Source organism: Protopterus annectens, chromosome 2.part1, assembly GCF_019279795.1.
Source record: "Protopterus annectens isolate FY-2018-M chromosome 2.part1, PAN1.0, whole genome shotgun sequence".
NCBI lineage: Eukaryota > Metazoa > Chordata > Ceratodontiformes > Protopteridae > Protopterus > Protopterus annectens.
The window spans coordinates 1,076,885,099-1,076,899,476 of record NC_056729.1 but is presented as its reverse complement, the minus strand read 5'-3'; the positions used below and the strand labels follow the sequence as shown (position 1 = coordinate 1,076,899,476).

Below are 14,378 nucleotides of genomic sequence, written 5' to 3'. Positions count from 1 at the left end.
TTGTCATGTACCTCACTAGACACCTGCAACAGTTGGGGAGGCCACAGAAGTACCTCACAAAGAGGTTCCTAGGCATTAAACACATGTCCTTCACAGGCAGACTCAGAAGACTGCAGCAATTCTCTATGTCATAACACCTAGTTAGAGGCTATCTGTGCTTGACTTACAAAGCCATGTCAGACCCAGCTCTTTTAGAAATGCTACGTATGAAGACATCCCAATCCCTCCACACCACACATTGCAGAGACTTCTACCTCATTACCACAATTAACACAACATGCTGGGTAGACAGGTCCCTCACCAAGAGACTGCACATACCCTGGAATACATTTTCCATACATGTCATGCAGAGCACCTAGCTGACCCTGTTTCACAGAAATCTTGATGAGTGGATGGGTAATAGACAGTTCACCTCAAGGATCACTGCAGTGGCTCTACTTGATACAGGCAATGGGAAGTAACATCGGGTGGCACAATAGCAGGGCCCTTCTATGGGCTAGGCTTGTAAAGGCTCCTGGGCCATTAGCCTACTACACACCTATGATACTATAAGAGGAATTACATCAGTGGGACTGATAAAGTAGGGCAGTGGGTGGGAAACATATCAAAATACTTTTGCCTATAAACATACACACACACACAAACACACACCCACATTTGCAGGATACAAGAGTAAAGCCCCTGCCTAAGTAGTTATTTGTACTATAGTGTTGGGCAGTTATTGCATGCACTACAGAGCTTACTAAGTAGACACCTGGCCAAACATACTGATATGGGTAATGACATCAGCAGGACTGATAAAGTAGGGCAGTAGGTGTTAAATGTATCAAAATACTTCATCCTACAAATAGATACACTTACACATACATTTTCCAGATGTGAGAGTAGAATCCCTACCTAACTAGTTATTTGTACCATAGTGTTACGCAGTTATCACATGTGCTACAGAGCTTACTGAGCTGAGAGCTGGCCAAAGGTACTGATATGGGGAATGACATCAGCAAGACTGATAAAGTAGGACAGTGGGTAGAAAACATATCAAAATAGTTTTGCCTATAAACATACACACATTTACCAGATATGAGAGTAGAACCCCGGACTAACTAGTTATGTTTACTACAATATTAGGCATTTATCGCACACACTACTGAGCTTACTGGGCTGATAGCTGGCCAAAGTTGCTGATGAAGGGAATGACATCATCTGGACAGATAAACTGGGGCAGAGGGAAGTGTTGTGGGTGGTAATGGCATAAAACTGTTTCACCTACAAATGAACACATAACTCCCTCAGTCTTGCACACACAACTGTTACACTCACACAGCTTCCAGTTTTAGGTTTAGAACTCCAACCTATCTAGTTACTTGTACTATAGTGTTATGCAATTATCACATGTGCTACAGAGCTTATAGGGGTTGTAGGTGTCCAATGGTACTTCTAAGGTGAATGACAGCAGCAGATCTTGTGCAGGTGGCCAATGTGAAGTGTACTGAGTGGGAACAGCCTGCTAATACTTAGATCTACAGAGACACCCACACACACACACACACACACACACACACACACACACACACACACACACACACACACACACACACACACACAGTTGATGTGATATTAACACCCCAACTTCAGTAATATTACATAATGGGGCTCACCTTTTATGCTTGCATGTGCCACTGTTTAAAACCAGTAAGCCACTGTCCACAGCAGGACATAATTGTATGCCATTCAGGGTACCCATGTGTGTGACCCATGCTGCTGTGTCTGTCCCCCTGTATCTCTGTCTACCACTGTCTGTCTCTCACGTCCTCACATCTATGTGTGTGTATGCTTGACATGTATAGTTATCTGTTGGCCATATGTATCTGCATGTGTGTCACACACAGATGCGGATATATCACATATGGGCCACCTACAGCTAGCAGGGGGTAATCCTGTCTGATGTGTGTGTATTGACATTTAAGGTGTACATAGCTGTCTGTATGCAAAGATATATCTACACAATATAGTCATATAGACCAATGTAGGTTCCAATATGTCCTGGGAGTCTCTAAATGTAGGATCATGACCAGTGTGACCTTGTATAGTTACATAGGACTCCATTCCAAAGATAAGTGTACTCCAGTCCAGGGTTTTGTGTGCTACAGACATACCTCTCCGAAGTACAGAGGACTTTCCTTGGGGTAGTGGTTTGTTTTGGCAGACATTTTCTGACATATCTGTACTCTGACAGTGCAATGGATTGGTTCATTACCTGGTGTCAGACGTCCTCAAATCATCACAGTGCTTTACCAGAGGAATATTAGTCATATGATGCATAGACTGATATTATAATGGCAGTTATTTACATTCTTGCCAAACAAGGCCAGTTGGGAAGTGTGGCTACAGCTAGTTGAGTGATAGTCCAGCAACTTGTTGATATACTGGCAGGGGATCTTCTGCTTCTGTGGTATCTTTGTAACTTGGGATGTGATACCCTGGTGTTGTCATATCTGTCTGCTGTACATTTGTTGGCAGACTGTCCTGGTATTTGGCTAGAGGTTTTGTCCAGTCTGCATAAACATGTGTTTTTATGGCAAGTTATTTCAGTATAATTGAAGAGTGATGTTACAAAATATTGACAGACATTACTGTGCCAGCCTGCATAACCTTCAGCCAGTTCCCGCTACTGCATACCCCTCACCCTACCAACGTTCTTAGTATATCAGGGCAATATTTACCACACATGCCTATCATTGTGCCTTTGTTCCACATTTCCTTCTGCCCTTGTTCAGACATGTTGCTATCGGAGGTTTGGTGTTATGGGTGTGGGTACACACTGCATTGTACTATGCAGGCATGTCCATTATATATAAAGGCAGACATAAAACAAGGAAAAAAGCCATATTGACAATGATCACTGGCAACAGTACCAAGAAGCATGATTATTCACAAAAGCCCTAGCACCTCAGCTACACAGCCCTCAAGATGTCAATTATATGTGTAGTATATTCCACATAGCACTGTGACTTTCAGGTATGTTAGTGGCAGAGCAATAGGTGTCACTGACATGCATAATCGTTGCCACTGCAGTTATCTACACATGGCCCTGTATCAGACAGCCTGTACCTAGGGCAGTACAAGATGACAGCCAGGAGAACATGCTGGTCAGATCCTGACAGTATTGATCACACATGGACATAGCTCATTGACCCCTGCATATTGAGCACAATGCAACATGTTTTCATGTATATTGGGACAGCCCTACCAATCTTTGTTATGCTGCTATTTCCTTGCAAACATACATGTTACTGCATTTATGTGGGTATATGATGGGGGGGGGGGCAGCACACCTGTCAACTGTGCTGATATTTGCTCTACATTTTGATTCTATTTACAGTACTATTGTGCCCTGTCTTGGAGACTACATGTGTATCAGAAAAGAGCACAGGTGAGATTGTAATGGCATACATTTGCATGTCAGACTTGTTACCCTTCAGAACCTTGCTGCAATTGCGAGACCTGATGTGCTATGACTGCATGGGGCTGTAGGGAGGTAATTCAACATTGCTGCCATTTGTGGAGCTTTTCCAGACATTTTTCGTTGTTTTTCTACAGCTGACCTGCTGTGTGGGTTTGAGGGGTTGGTATGGGACCCCACACTGACATCCATGGCTGTGAGCTATGACCCCCCCAGTTAGTTGGTCCCACACATATACTGTAGTGGGATCTGACACCTTGGGTACTACTGCATAGTGCTGGGAGGCCAGTATTAGGCAGACATTTCCTGGTGTCCCACACAGCTGTCAGTTGTCTGCTGCTATCCCAGTAGTCCACCCCATTCAAACTAGATCAAAATAAAATCTATTTACATACACTCAAGACAGTGTGTATAGGGTAGTAAAGCAGATCACGACTCGTGTGTGTTATTTATGTCTGTATTTTTATACATTTTAGATAACTTTTAAGTATATATTCTTTTACATAAACATGTGCATAGAGTCATTGATTTTATTTTGATCTAGATTGAAATTAAGACTGCAAGTAAATATACGATAATTAACATGTTTATGTAGGGCAGGGATTGGTGGCTTCAGACACATGATTGCACTGATTCAACTATTCAATTGTTATAGTTTTTACTTTCCTTATCTGAAAGAGTCCCACAATTCAGTGGGACGAAAAGTGCTTTATTCAATAAATAGTTACTTGTTACTTGTTCGATTATTATAGTACCTTGTTTGGATTTTTGCGGTCATTTCTATTTTTTGGATTATTAGTTTGTGTGTGTTCCCGGTTTCATTAATCATTAATGCTAGACATTTGAGTTTTTATTGCTGATAAAATACATTGAGATGCTAGACCTGTTGTTTCATTAGCTTTTTAAATGAGTCCCAGTGCTAGATGAAATATTCTCCCTGATGTCATTCCTACTGGTTTTGAACCAAAGAATCCCCTATACAAACACCCCATCCCTGTCCTATATCCATGATTTTACAGGATGCTTCTGCTGTTGCCCATTATATGTGCCCCTTCTGTCTTATCTCATGAACTGTCGTCAAACATTTGAGTTCCATACATTTTATTATGTAAAAAATTATTTATTAATGTAGTGGATTAATCCTGTTGTTTTATGTGTCAGCGGCACAAGATTTGAAACTCTCCCACCCACTTTTTACTATCCTTTTTTCATATCAAAGACTTGAGTAATACTTTCAAGCATTCCTGGTGTCTAGTGGTTGTTCGGAGGGCTAATGTGCCATGCATGAATAATGAGAGTACACTGTAAGTGCCTTTAGGGCATGCTATACAGACTATCCTTGATGTCCAGTGGTCCCTCTACCCCCGTGTTATTTTAGTTCTGTATTACAGCTCACAGCTTGATGTACCTGCAAATTTAAAAAAATAATTTGAATAAGGGATTGTCACTTGTGCATGACATTGTAAGTTAAACATAGAGTCCCTAAAGTTGCTCAACACCAACTTAGAAAAAGAACAGAACCGGGCTGTAGCCACAGGAACACTGAATTTGTTTTAAACTAATATTAAGCGCTCCCATACAAGTGAATCAAGGACTTCATCAGAATCGATTAAGCTAATTAAATGACACATTTAAGTACTTAATTCCTTTGATCACATGACACAACTAGTCCCTTACAAATGCATGCAACACATCCCTTTCAAAGAGCACATAAAATGCCAGTTATTAAAATATTCATAAATAATAAATAAAACAACAAAATTAACTAAATAAATTCTAAACTTTATAAGATCTTAGTTTTAAAACACTTGATATACAAATCTGATCATTTAAACCAAGGTGCACATAAGCATTAAGCCTAATCTGCCATGTCAGCTCCTTTGCTTCTATAAGGTTTGTCCAAGGTCCCCCTTTGGGATTTTTATAGATGCTATCTACCCTATAGAACAAAAAATATGTGTAGGAAAATCTAACATGTTTATATGGTGTATTATGCTGTTTCTTATGGGCTATGTCATATATATGCTCAAATATGCAGTCTGTTATTCTCTGCTGGGTCTGTCCACATAAAAACAAGGACATTCATGACGCTGCACAATATAAACCACACCCACAGAATTACAAGTGCAGTGAAAGGAAGTTTTTGCACATCTCTTGTAAACATACAGAGTATCATTCACTAGAATATATTTGCACTGTGGACAAGTGCCACATTTATATGTGCCCAGCCTTTTAGACCTGGTAACCCAAGAAGTGCCACTATTTTGTTCCAGATAATTCTTTATAGATTTCACTCTCTTAAACACAGTTCTGGGTTGTTTACCAGTAATATCCGATACACCTTCAAAACATGAAAAAATACTCCAGTTCTTGTTCAAAATATTGATAATGTCCAAATACTTCACCATATAGGTGGTAGTAAAGGAACCTATTCAATGTTATTCCCCATGAATTGGGAATAGAGTGGTTTCACAACTTTTTGTCATTTTCCTCTAAGTTTAGTAATGATGAGGTGAATGTTATGACCACATTAATAGAAGTAATTTTAAAGAATGATTTTGTGTATTTTGAAGGACAATATTTCCTCCAGAGAAGGGGTGCTGTAATGGGGACAGCATGTGCCCCTATTTTTCTAATATTATTATGCTTTAGTGGGAGAAGAGGTACTTATTTAATGGTTTGTCCCCATTGCCGTGAGCTACGTATGTGAATTTTTTGGATGACATATATATATAGCCTGGAATAAACCCAAGGAAGATATAGCAGGATTTATAGATTATTTGAACGACACTACAACTTTTTTTTTTAATTTACCCAATCAAGTAGTAGGTGTACTATTAATTATTTGGATGTATAAATAACTAAAGACCTTGAAGCTAAAAAATATATGAGTAATATTTATAGGAAGCCCTTTTACTCGAATAGTCTTTTGTAATACACTAGTTGGCACCTGGCTTACCACAGGCCGGGTCTTGTAAGGGGGCAATATATTAGATTAGCCCGGATGATATCAGAGGTTCACATCTTTTTGATGGAATGTAACAAGTTGGCTGATATGTTGTATGCCAGACAGTACCCAGCTCATTTAGTTCAGAGTATATCTGGCAAAGTTAAGAAGAAATGAAGTGATGGTTTATACTGACCACTTTTACTGTATGAACAGGATGGGGGGTTTTGAGAGACAGGTTCTCCCCGACAAGCCAATGCTGGATTTGTCACTTCCTTTATTACTGCCTGTATGGTGGAGTATTTGGACATTGTCAATATTTTATAAAGGAACTGGGGTATTTTTTTCATGTTCTGAAGGTGTATTGGATATTATTGTAAATGACCCAGAATTGTGTTTAAGAGATCAAAATCTATAAAGAATTATCTGGAAGAAAATAGCGGCTGTGGCACTTGTCCACATCCCCAATACATTCTAGTGAATGATACTCTGTATGTTAAGAGATGTGTAAAAGCTTCCTTTCACTGCACTTGTAATTCTGTGTGTGTGGTTTATATTGCACAGTGTCAGGAATGTTCTTGTTTTATATGGACAGACCCAGCGGAGATTACAGGACAGCATATATGAACATATATATGACATAGCCCATAACAAACAACATAATGCCCTATATAGGCATGTGTTAGATTTTCTTACAGATAATTTGTTTATTCTACGGGGTAGATATCATCTATAAAAATCCCAGAGGGGCACCTTGGATAGCCATAGAAGCAAAGGAGATGACATGCCAGATTAGGCTTAATGCCTAGGTGCATTTAAATGACCAGATTTGTATATCAAGTATTTTAAAACTAAGATCTTATAAAGTTGAGAATTTGTTATTTAGTTAATTTTGTTGTTTTATTTATTATTTATGAGTATTTTAATAAGTGGCATTTTATGTGTTCTTTGGAAGGGATGTTTTGCATGCTTTTGTAAGGGACTAGTTGTGTCATGTGACCTAAGGAATTAAGTACTTAAATGTATAATTTAATTTACTTAATTGATTCTGATGAAGTCCTGGATACACTCAGATGAAAGCACTTAATCATCATTCTCTTTCGGCTTTTCCCGTTAGGGGTCGCCACAGCGGATCATCTCTTTCCATTTCTTTCTATCCTCTGCATCTTGCTCTGTCACACCAACCGCCTGCATGTCCTCTCTCACCACTTCCATAAACCTTATCTTAAGCCTTCCTCTATTCCTCTTACCTGGCAGCTCCATCCTTAGCATCTTTTTCCCAATATACCCATCATCCCTCCTCAGCACATGTCCAAACCAAAACCCAGCCACTGGGGATGCACAAGCCAGTGCATTTCTTTGTGCCGGTCCCAAGCCCGGATAAATGGGGAGGGTTGCGTCAGGAAGGGCATCCGGCATAAAACTTCTGCCAAAAATTACTCATGCGGAGATGAAAGCACTTAATCTTGGTTCAAAATAAATTTTGTGTTTCTGTGACTAAAGCCTGGTTCTGTTCTTTTTACAAGTTGGTGTTGTGCGATTTTGGATTTTGTGTTTCCTTAGTGTTTCATGTTTATAGAGGCCTAATGGTTTAAAACCCTTTCCTCTTGTCTTGCAGTACTACTGATGAAAATACATTCAATGATGAATGCAAACATAGTAATATGATCTCCATGAAGTAGGTAGATGGATGAGTCTTCTTGTTCTAAACTAGTTAAGAAGGTAGATGGACGAGTGTTCTTGTTCTAGTGAACAAGATTAGAACAAAATCACTCACCCATCTACCTGCTTAACTGAATTAATTACTTGACACTTCAACAAGGAGTCTTTATTCTACCCACAGGGAGGGTATTAGAGAGACAGTCTCATAGATCTGCTAGCTAAAAGATTTTATCTGGACTAATCCTTTGTATTCTGTTTGCTATCATCATCAGAAGTCCTCAAACATCAGGCTATAGTAGATTCAAAATGGTGGTGCCAGATAAATAATATAAAAAAATACACTATCCTGGGCATGTCTGACCAAGCACCATGTTAAAAGCAAACATTTAAATTGCATATGCTCCATTGACGGCCATGTAGAAGGAATCCCTGATGATCCTGTGTACCAGAAATCAGATGGCTTTAGTATGTTGAACAGTGACTAAGCAGTCAAGAGGACTTACAGATCCATTTACACTGAAAGAGATCTAAACACTTGAGGCATCTTGTGTAGATATTTTTCTTGGCCACTCCATCTATATCCGGCATCACACAGTGGGACCATGTGGAGGTGCCACTGCCTCGAAGAGAGGACAGAAACTCCTTTTTCTACATGAGAGGTGACTCAAACAATAGTCTATCATCCATCAGTGTACTATACCAGGTGGGCAGCTTTTCTCCCCAGTAGCATTGTAGAATGCCAGGGACCCCTGTGATACAGTATTTCATGAATCCAGTCCTGCTCACCAGCTGCTTTAATGTCTGCTACCGGATCTTTCCAGGCACATTATCAGTAAGCACCATCAGCAGCATCCATCCCAAAGAGCCATCAGCCATACAGACAGAGGGGCTAGACTAATACCTCATTTTCAACATCAGAGAATGTTGAATGGGGTTCATTCTGATTATGGTATTAGAGAACCAAAAGACTTGAAGAAATTTAACCTAGAGAACTTCACATTCCATATACCCTTTTCAGCAGAGTCAGCAGTGATTTTTCTACTTAGTCTTTTCTTAGGTATTACTCTGTGGGTATGGAAAACTATGGTATTAATACCTTGATTATGAGTGGCCCTTAAAAACTATTACACCACCAGTCTCCCTACTGCCCATGTATATATCATGTTGTCGGTGTGTCTGACAGTCATATATCATTATTTACAGTCTTAATTAATGTCAGGTACATTTCTTTGGTGAGTGAATGCCTCCCGAAGTTCAAGTGTAACACTGCAACACACCAGGGTGGCATGACTGTTTTCTCTCAGGGTTAAAACGACTCTAGCTTTTATTCCAACTAATAGCACGAGGCTGTCCAGAAACTATTGAACTGTGCATTATTTGCTTATGGGTGTGTTTCCCAGTATGCTTAACAATCTGTCAGTCCAGCAATTGCTTTACCCTTGTGGTACCCCTCTCAACACACTTTCCAGTAAACCTTAAACATATTGGCCAAGCTATTTCATTATGTAGTTAAATACAACAGCAGTTAACAACAACCATACTTGACAAAGTGAACTTGTAAAAAAAGTACTTTGCACAAGCTGACATTTAGTTTGCCTTTGATATTATTCTGTGAATCACCTGTTGCAGGTTTCCACATTGCTGCTGCTATATGAATTATTTTGTAGTGAGATGGGCCTCAACATCTTTCCTCCCCTGACTAGGTGTGCTGATTAGGCAGATTAGAGATCAGCTCATTATTGTTTCTGAATTGTTTAATTGTACTCAGTGTCATGCACACACCTGGTTACTACAGGCAGCACTGCACATGCACAGTCCACACCATGCCTTTAGAGGAAGATTTGCAATTCTTTATATAATCTTATCACAATGGAGTCACTATAATGTCTTCTTTCTTAACAGCATATGAAGGGATATAGGACTGCCATGTTTCACACATTAAAGTATTATTATGAGCCATTATAATAGAGTCCATATATTAACCTGGTCCACCATCTGTCTCATAAATGAGCTGCCTGTCATAGTGTGGAAGATGGCACACACGAAAATGGATGTGGGGGCAAAGTTTTTGCCACTTTTCTCTACTTCTTCTAGGTGAGAGACTATGGCTGGGGAAAGAGAAGGTAGTGCTCCTTTTAGAGCATAAAGTTGGTGTGTGGAAGAGACTAACATCTTTCTTCACTTCCCTCATAAAGACTACAGCCAGAGGCTCTTGCAAGACGGTAATGAAGGGCCTCAGAATAACACATCCTATGCATGGAGAACAGTGCCGTCACCATTATAGAGTTATGAGGCGTTGATATCTCAGCCTCCTAGGCCAATGGCATTATGAGGTTAGAGACAAGTGCCATCTATGTACTGTGCAAACAGCCAGTGTAAACCATCTACAGATCTTGCACAGTGCTGATTTTTTCTGCATAGCCCCTGAAGCTATTCAGACAGCATAGATAAAGTTTCATATGATATAGGTTTTATACACTGCATCCGCTTCAGTGCTAAGTTCCATAGTTCAAAGGTAGCAGCATGACTGTTGGATGGTATTGCTGTCTATGTGAATGCTGTATCCTGCTCAAGTAGCACCAGTGCCATTCCTCTGTCTGGTGCTAAGTTGAGGAGCAAAAAAAAAAAAAATTCCCAATTTGTTTTTATCCTTTCTTTCTCCCTGATGATCTCTGTTCTCAACTTTGAGGTGAGTAGCAAAAAAAAAAAAAAAAAGTAAAGGTTCATTCCGATGTAGTGCTCCTAGGACTTCTGTCCTTAACTCAACTCTGTGCTCTTCACTTCAACAGCCCCTCCTGCAGGTGTATTGTGATGTAATTTGAGGTATCCGTTTCATTATAGTACCTATAACATTAGAAGGGGGAAAAATCTCATGAGCTACATTTTTTCATTGTGGAAATTTTTCTTATTCTCTTTGTCTGTATACTTGGTTTGAGGATATTGCCTTCTTGAGTGGAGTCCTGTCTTTATAAGTTCATAGGTGATTACTAGGATAATGGCACAAGAGCCTTTACAAGCCTATCCAATAAAAGAGGATATGACAATATTATATTTTAATAGCCCAGATATGAGATGGGGTAGCATCAGGGTAGTGGATCTTTCGGTGTTGGAGCCCTCAGTCATTTTACAGACTGCTTCAGTCCATAAGGGCATGGGCAGTATCCTAGGAGTGAATTTACAGTTCTCCATCCATTTATCCAAATTCTTTTTGAAGATAGTGTGGGACAGGCTTTCTTTTACAAAGATGGGAAGTTTATTCCATAGACGAGGTAGCCTTTGGGATACAAATCCGTCTCCCCAGCACATTCTGTTAGAGTTACAAATAAGGTTCAGGTCCATGGAAAGTGTAACCCTTGTATAATTTTTTTTGTGAATATGTAACATTTCATTGGGCTGTATTGGAGAATGCCTTGTAGGTCAGGTAAAAGTCCCCTCTCAATAAACAATATAAGACAGAGTAAAGTGTTACAGCCTTTAGTCAGTCTGTATAAGGTATGTGTCTTAGCTTTGTACTTTTTTAATGAGAAACCTCTGGGGCCACTCCAGTTGGTGTAAGTGCATGGTTAGGTACATGCAAAAGGGAGCATTATACTTAATTATGGGCCTGATGAGGACCAAGTACAATGGTACTATGACTTCCTTTGATCTTGGCACCATGTCTTTACTTATATGTTGAGCCACACAGAAGGATTTCCTCACTACTGTAGCTACCTGGTGGCCACCGTTTTGGTTGTTGTCAATCTCTGTTCCTTGTACTGAAGATATAGCTCAGCATGTTAAGGCTTTGCCTTATAGAGTACATATGATGATGTGTTTGTGTTGTATTCCCACACTTGGTTGTACACTGCTATTAGGAAAGTATGTTTGAAATTCCTTCAGTTATAGTACCTCTATGGGGAATGTATGCCTGAGCAGCATTTTTCTTCATGTATGTACATTTGTCTGGGACATCCCATTACTGTGTGATGAATTAGAGACTTTGTTTGGATTGTCCAAGAATCTCATTATGCTAAGGATTTATTTTTCAGAAGACATGTGAGGGTGGTGGTGGGTTCAAATCCTTTTTCAGTTGTGTTTGCTAAGATCCTTGGCAAATTGTGAAGTGTGTTTGTTATTCCTTTAAGTACAGTACCTGTAGCATTATCATAGTATAAATATGTGTCAGTTTCATTGTGTCTGTACTGTTTTCCATGTCAGTATCCTTTCGATTACATACATTTATTTGCTTTATTTTTTGTTTTCTCCCCATTTATTTTACTATTACATGCAACATCATCTAGACCTGCACCATCCCTCAGGCAAGATCTTTAGCCACCCCCCCCCCAACAGGATGCAACAGCAGCAGCACCACCACCACCAATACTGGAAACCCCTACAACATCCGAATCATAGGCTGCCACAGTTACTTGCACACCTCCTGCTCCACACACAACATCCAGCACAGGTAGCCCTGATGGTGATATTGTTATACCTACCAGTAGTAGTGCCAGTTGAGTTGACAACTTTGTCACCCATTGCACCTGGCAGGCATATTGGGGAAGATCACTGGCCAAAGTCACATCCATGCCCAGCACTGGTTCCACCATGTGAGCCATGGATCAGGGGCAAGGCAACCAAGAGAGGTTCACAGGGGGCAGGGACAACAGATGCACAACCCCATCCTATCCCTCATACAGGTGTTCCCCTCTCTTTTGTGTCTACGCCCACCCCTGCTTGTTGTATAATCCTCCACCTTACCATTGTCTTCCCTCTGTCTGTCTAATGCCTCATTCGCCATTGTCCTCCACCCTCATTTAATTGTGTTAGCACAACCCCTGTCATTGTTGTCTGCCTTGTATGTTTTGTTTGTGTACTGCTGCTACCTTTCATGACTATTTTAACTTCCTTTTAATTCACTAATTTCTTTCCCCATCTTAACTTCTCTCCATATATGAAAAATGGTCACCTGGACAAAAATAATATTCCACCTTATCAACCTCCATCATGGTCATTCCTTAGCTTTTTATCTTACATTCTACTCTCTAGTTACTCCCCTTTTCATCTCTTTCTTAAATTCCCATTTACACTTTTTCATCTTGTCAAAAATATATGAACATGCCCAAATCATGGCCCTTTAAGGCTTACACATTACATATCCATCTTGTAGCTACTGTGTGCTTGGGATTGTGCAAAGCCTTATCGAAGAGCATGTACAATGGACATGTACTGCAATGGTTCATCTTATCCTGTGACCACACTCTAGTAGTATGTGCTATTCACACAGACCCTGATGTAGCCAAGAGTGGCATATTTATTAAGCTTACCTCCATACACTGACTTCCATTGCTATTCACTCTTAATGAGCATCAGTTCTAACTGGACGCACAGCAAACAGCGAAGGGCTGGCCATGACTGCACTTACACCTTTTTGGAATCACAGACAATGAGTTTTCAAATGAACTGTTGCAAGACCACTAAACCTATAAATTGTGACATAAAACAATATGCATAGGTTTATATGTTAAATGCTTAAAAAAGGCTGAATAGTTTTGGTTATGCAGATTAATTACAGAAAATATGATTTTCAGTAATTCCTACATTCTAACAATTATCATTATAAGCTATTACATAATTTTTGTGTAAAAGTGACTTGTTAAAAAAAACGCTGGGCCTATTACGTAACTATATCTTAGAACTAGCTAGGTAGGTTTCTAAGGAAAAAGGTGCGTTCAGTTTTGCCAAACAGTCAATTCACTGCAAAGTATTTGCACTAAAGCCGCGGTGGTGCAGCGGTAGTGTTGTTGCTTCACAGCAAGATGTTCTCCTGTACGATTCTCGGCTGGAGTGCCTTCTGTGGAGTCTGTATGTCCTCCCCGCGGAAGAGTGGCGTTCAAAAGACATGCGTGAATGGGCGTGCCTTTGTTGAAGGTTGGGCGTTGGGCTGGCAACTCAACACCATAAAAATCTACTGCCAATCATTAGCAGACTGGAGTTCCGCTGTGGCGACCCCTAACCGGGAAAAGCCGAAAAGACAAACATTGGATCACAAGTATGTTTCTTACAATAGTACCCAATGAACAACAGTATGGCAATCTACAGTATGGCATCAATAAACAGAAGTAGATCCCTAAAATGAATCCTTACATGAGACAAATGTAGTTAATATGACTTTGCTATTTCTGTTCTTTGAAGTTACCATTTTACTTTTTGCCTTTTGGCTTGTAGTTTGTCATTCCTTCAAATGGTATGCTCTGAAGAGTTGACATTTTAAATTTGAAATGTAAGAGTTTGTACTTACATGACACATGTACTTGTACATTTTTTCTT

General features: G+C 39.9%; 1 protein-coding gene across 2 annotated transcripts in view; it reads left to right on the top strand.

Moving 5' to 3' along the window:
* LOC122794328 overlaps positions 1–14,378 on the top strand; it is a 1,793,522-nt gene that overhangs the window by 679,353 nt on the left and 1,099,791 nt on the right. The gene's annotated exons all lie outside the window — the stretch shown is intronic.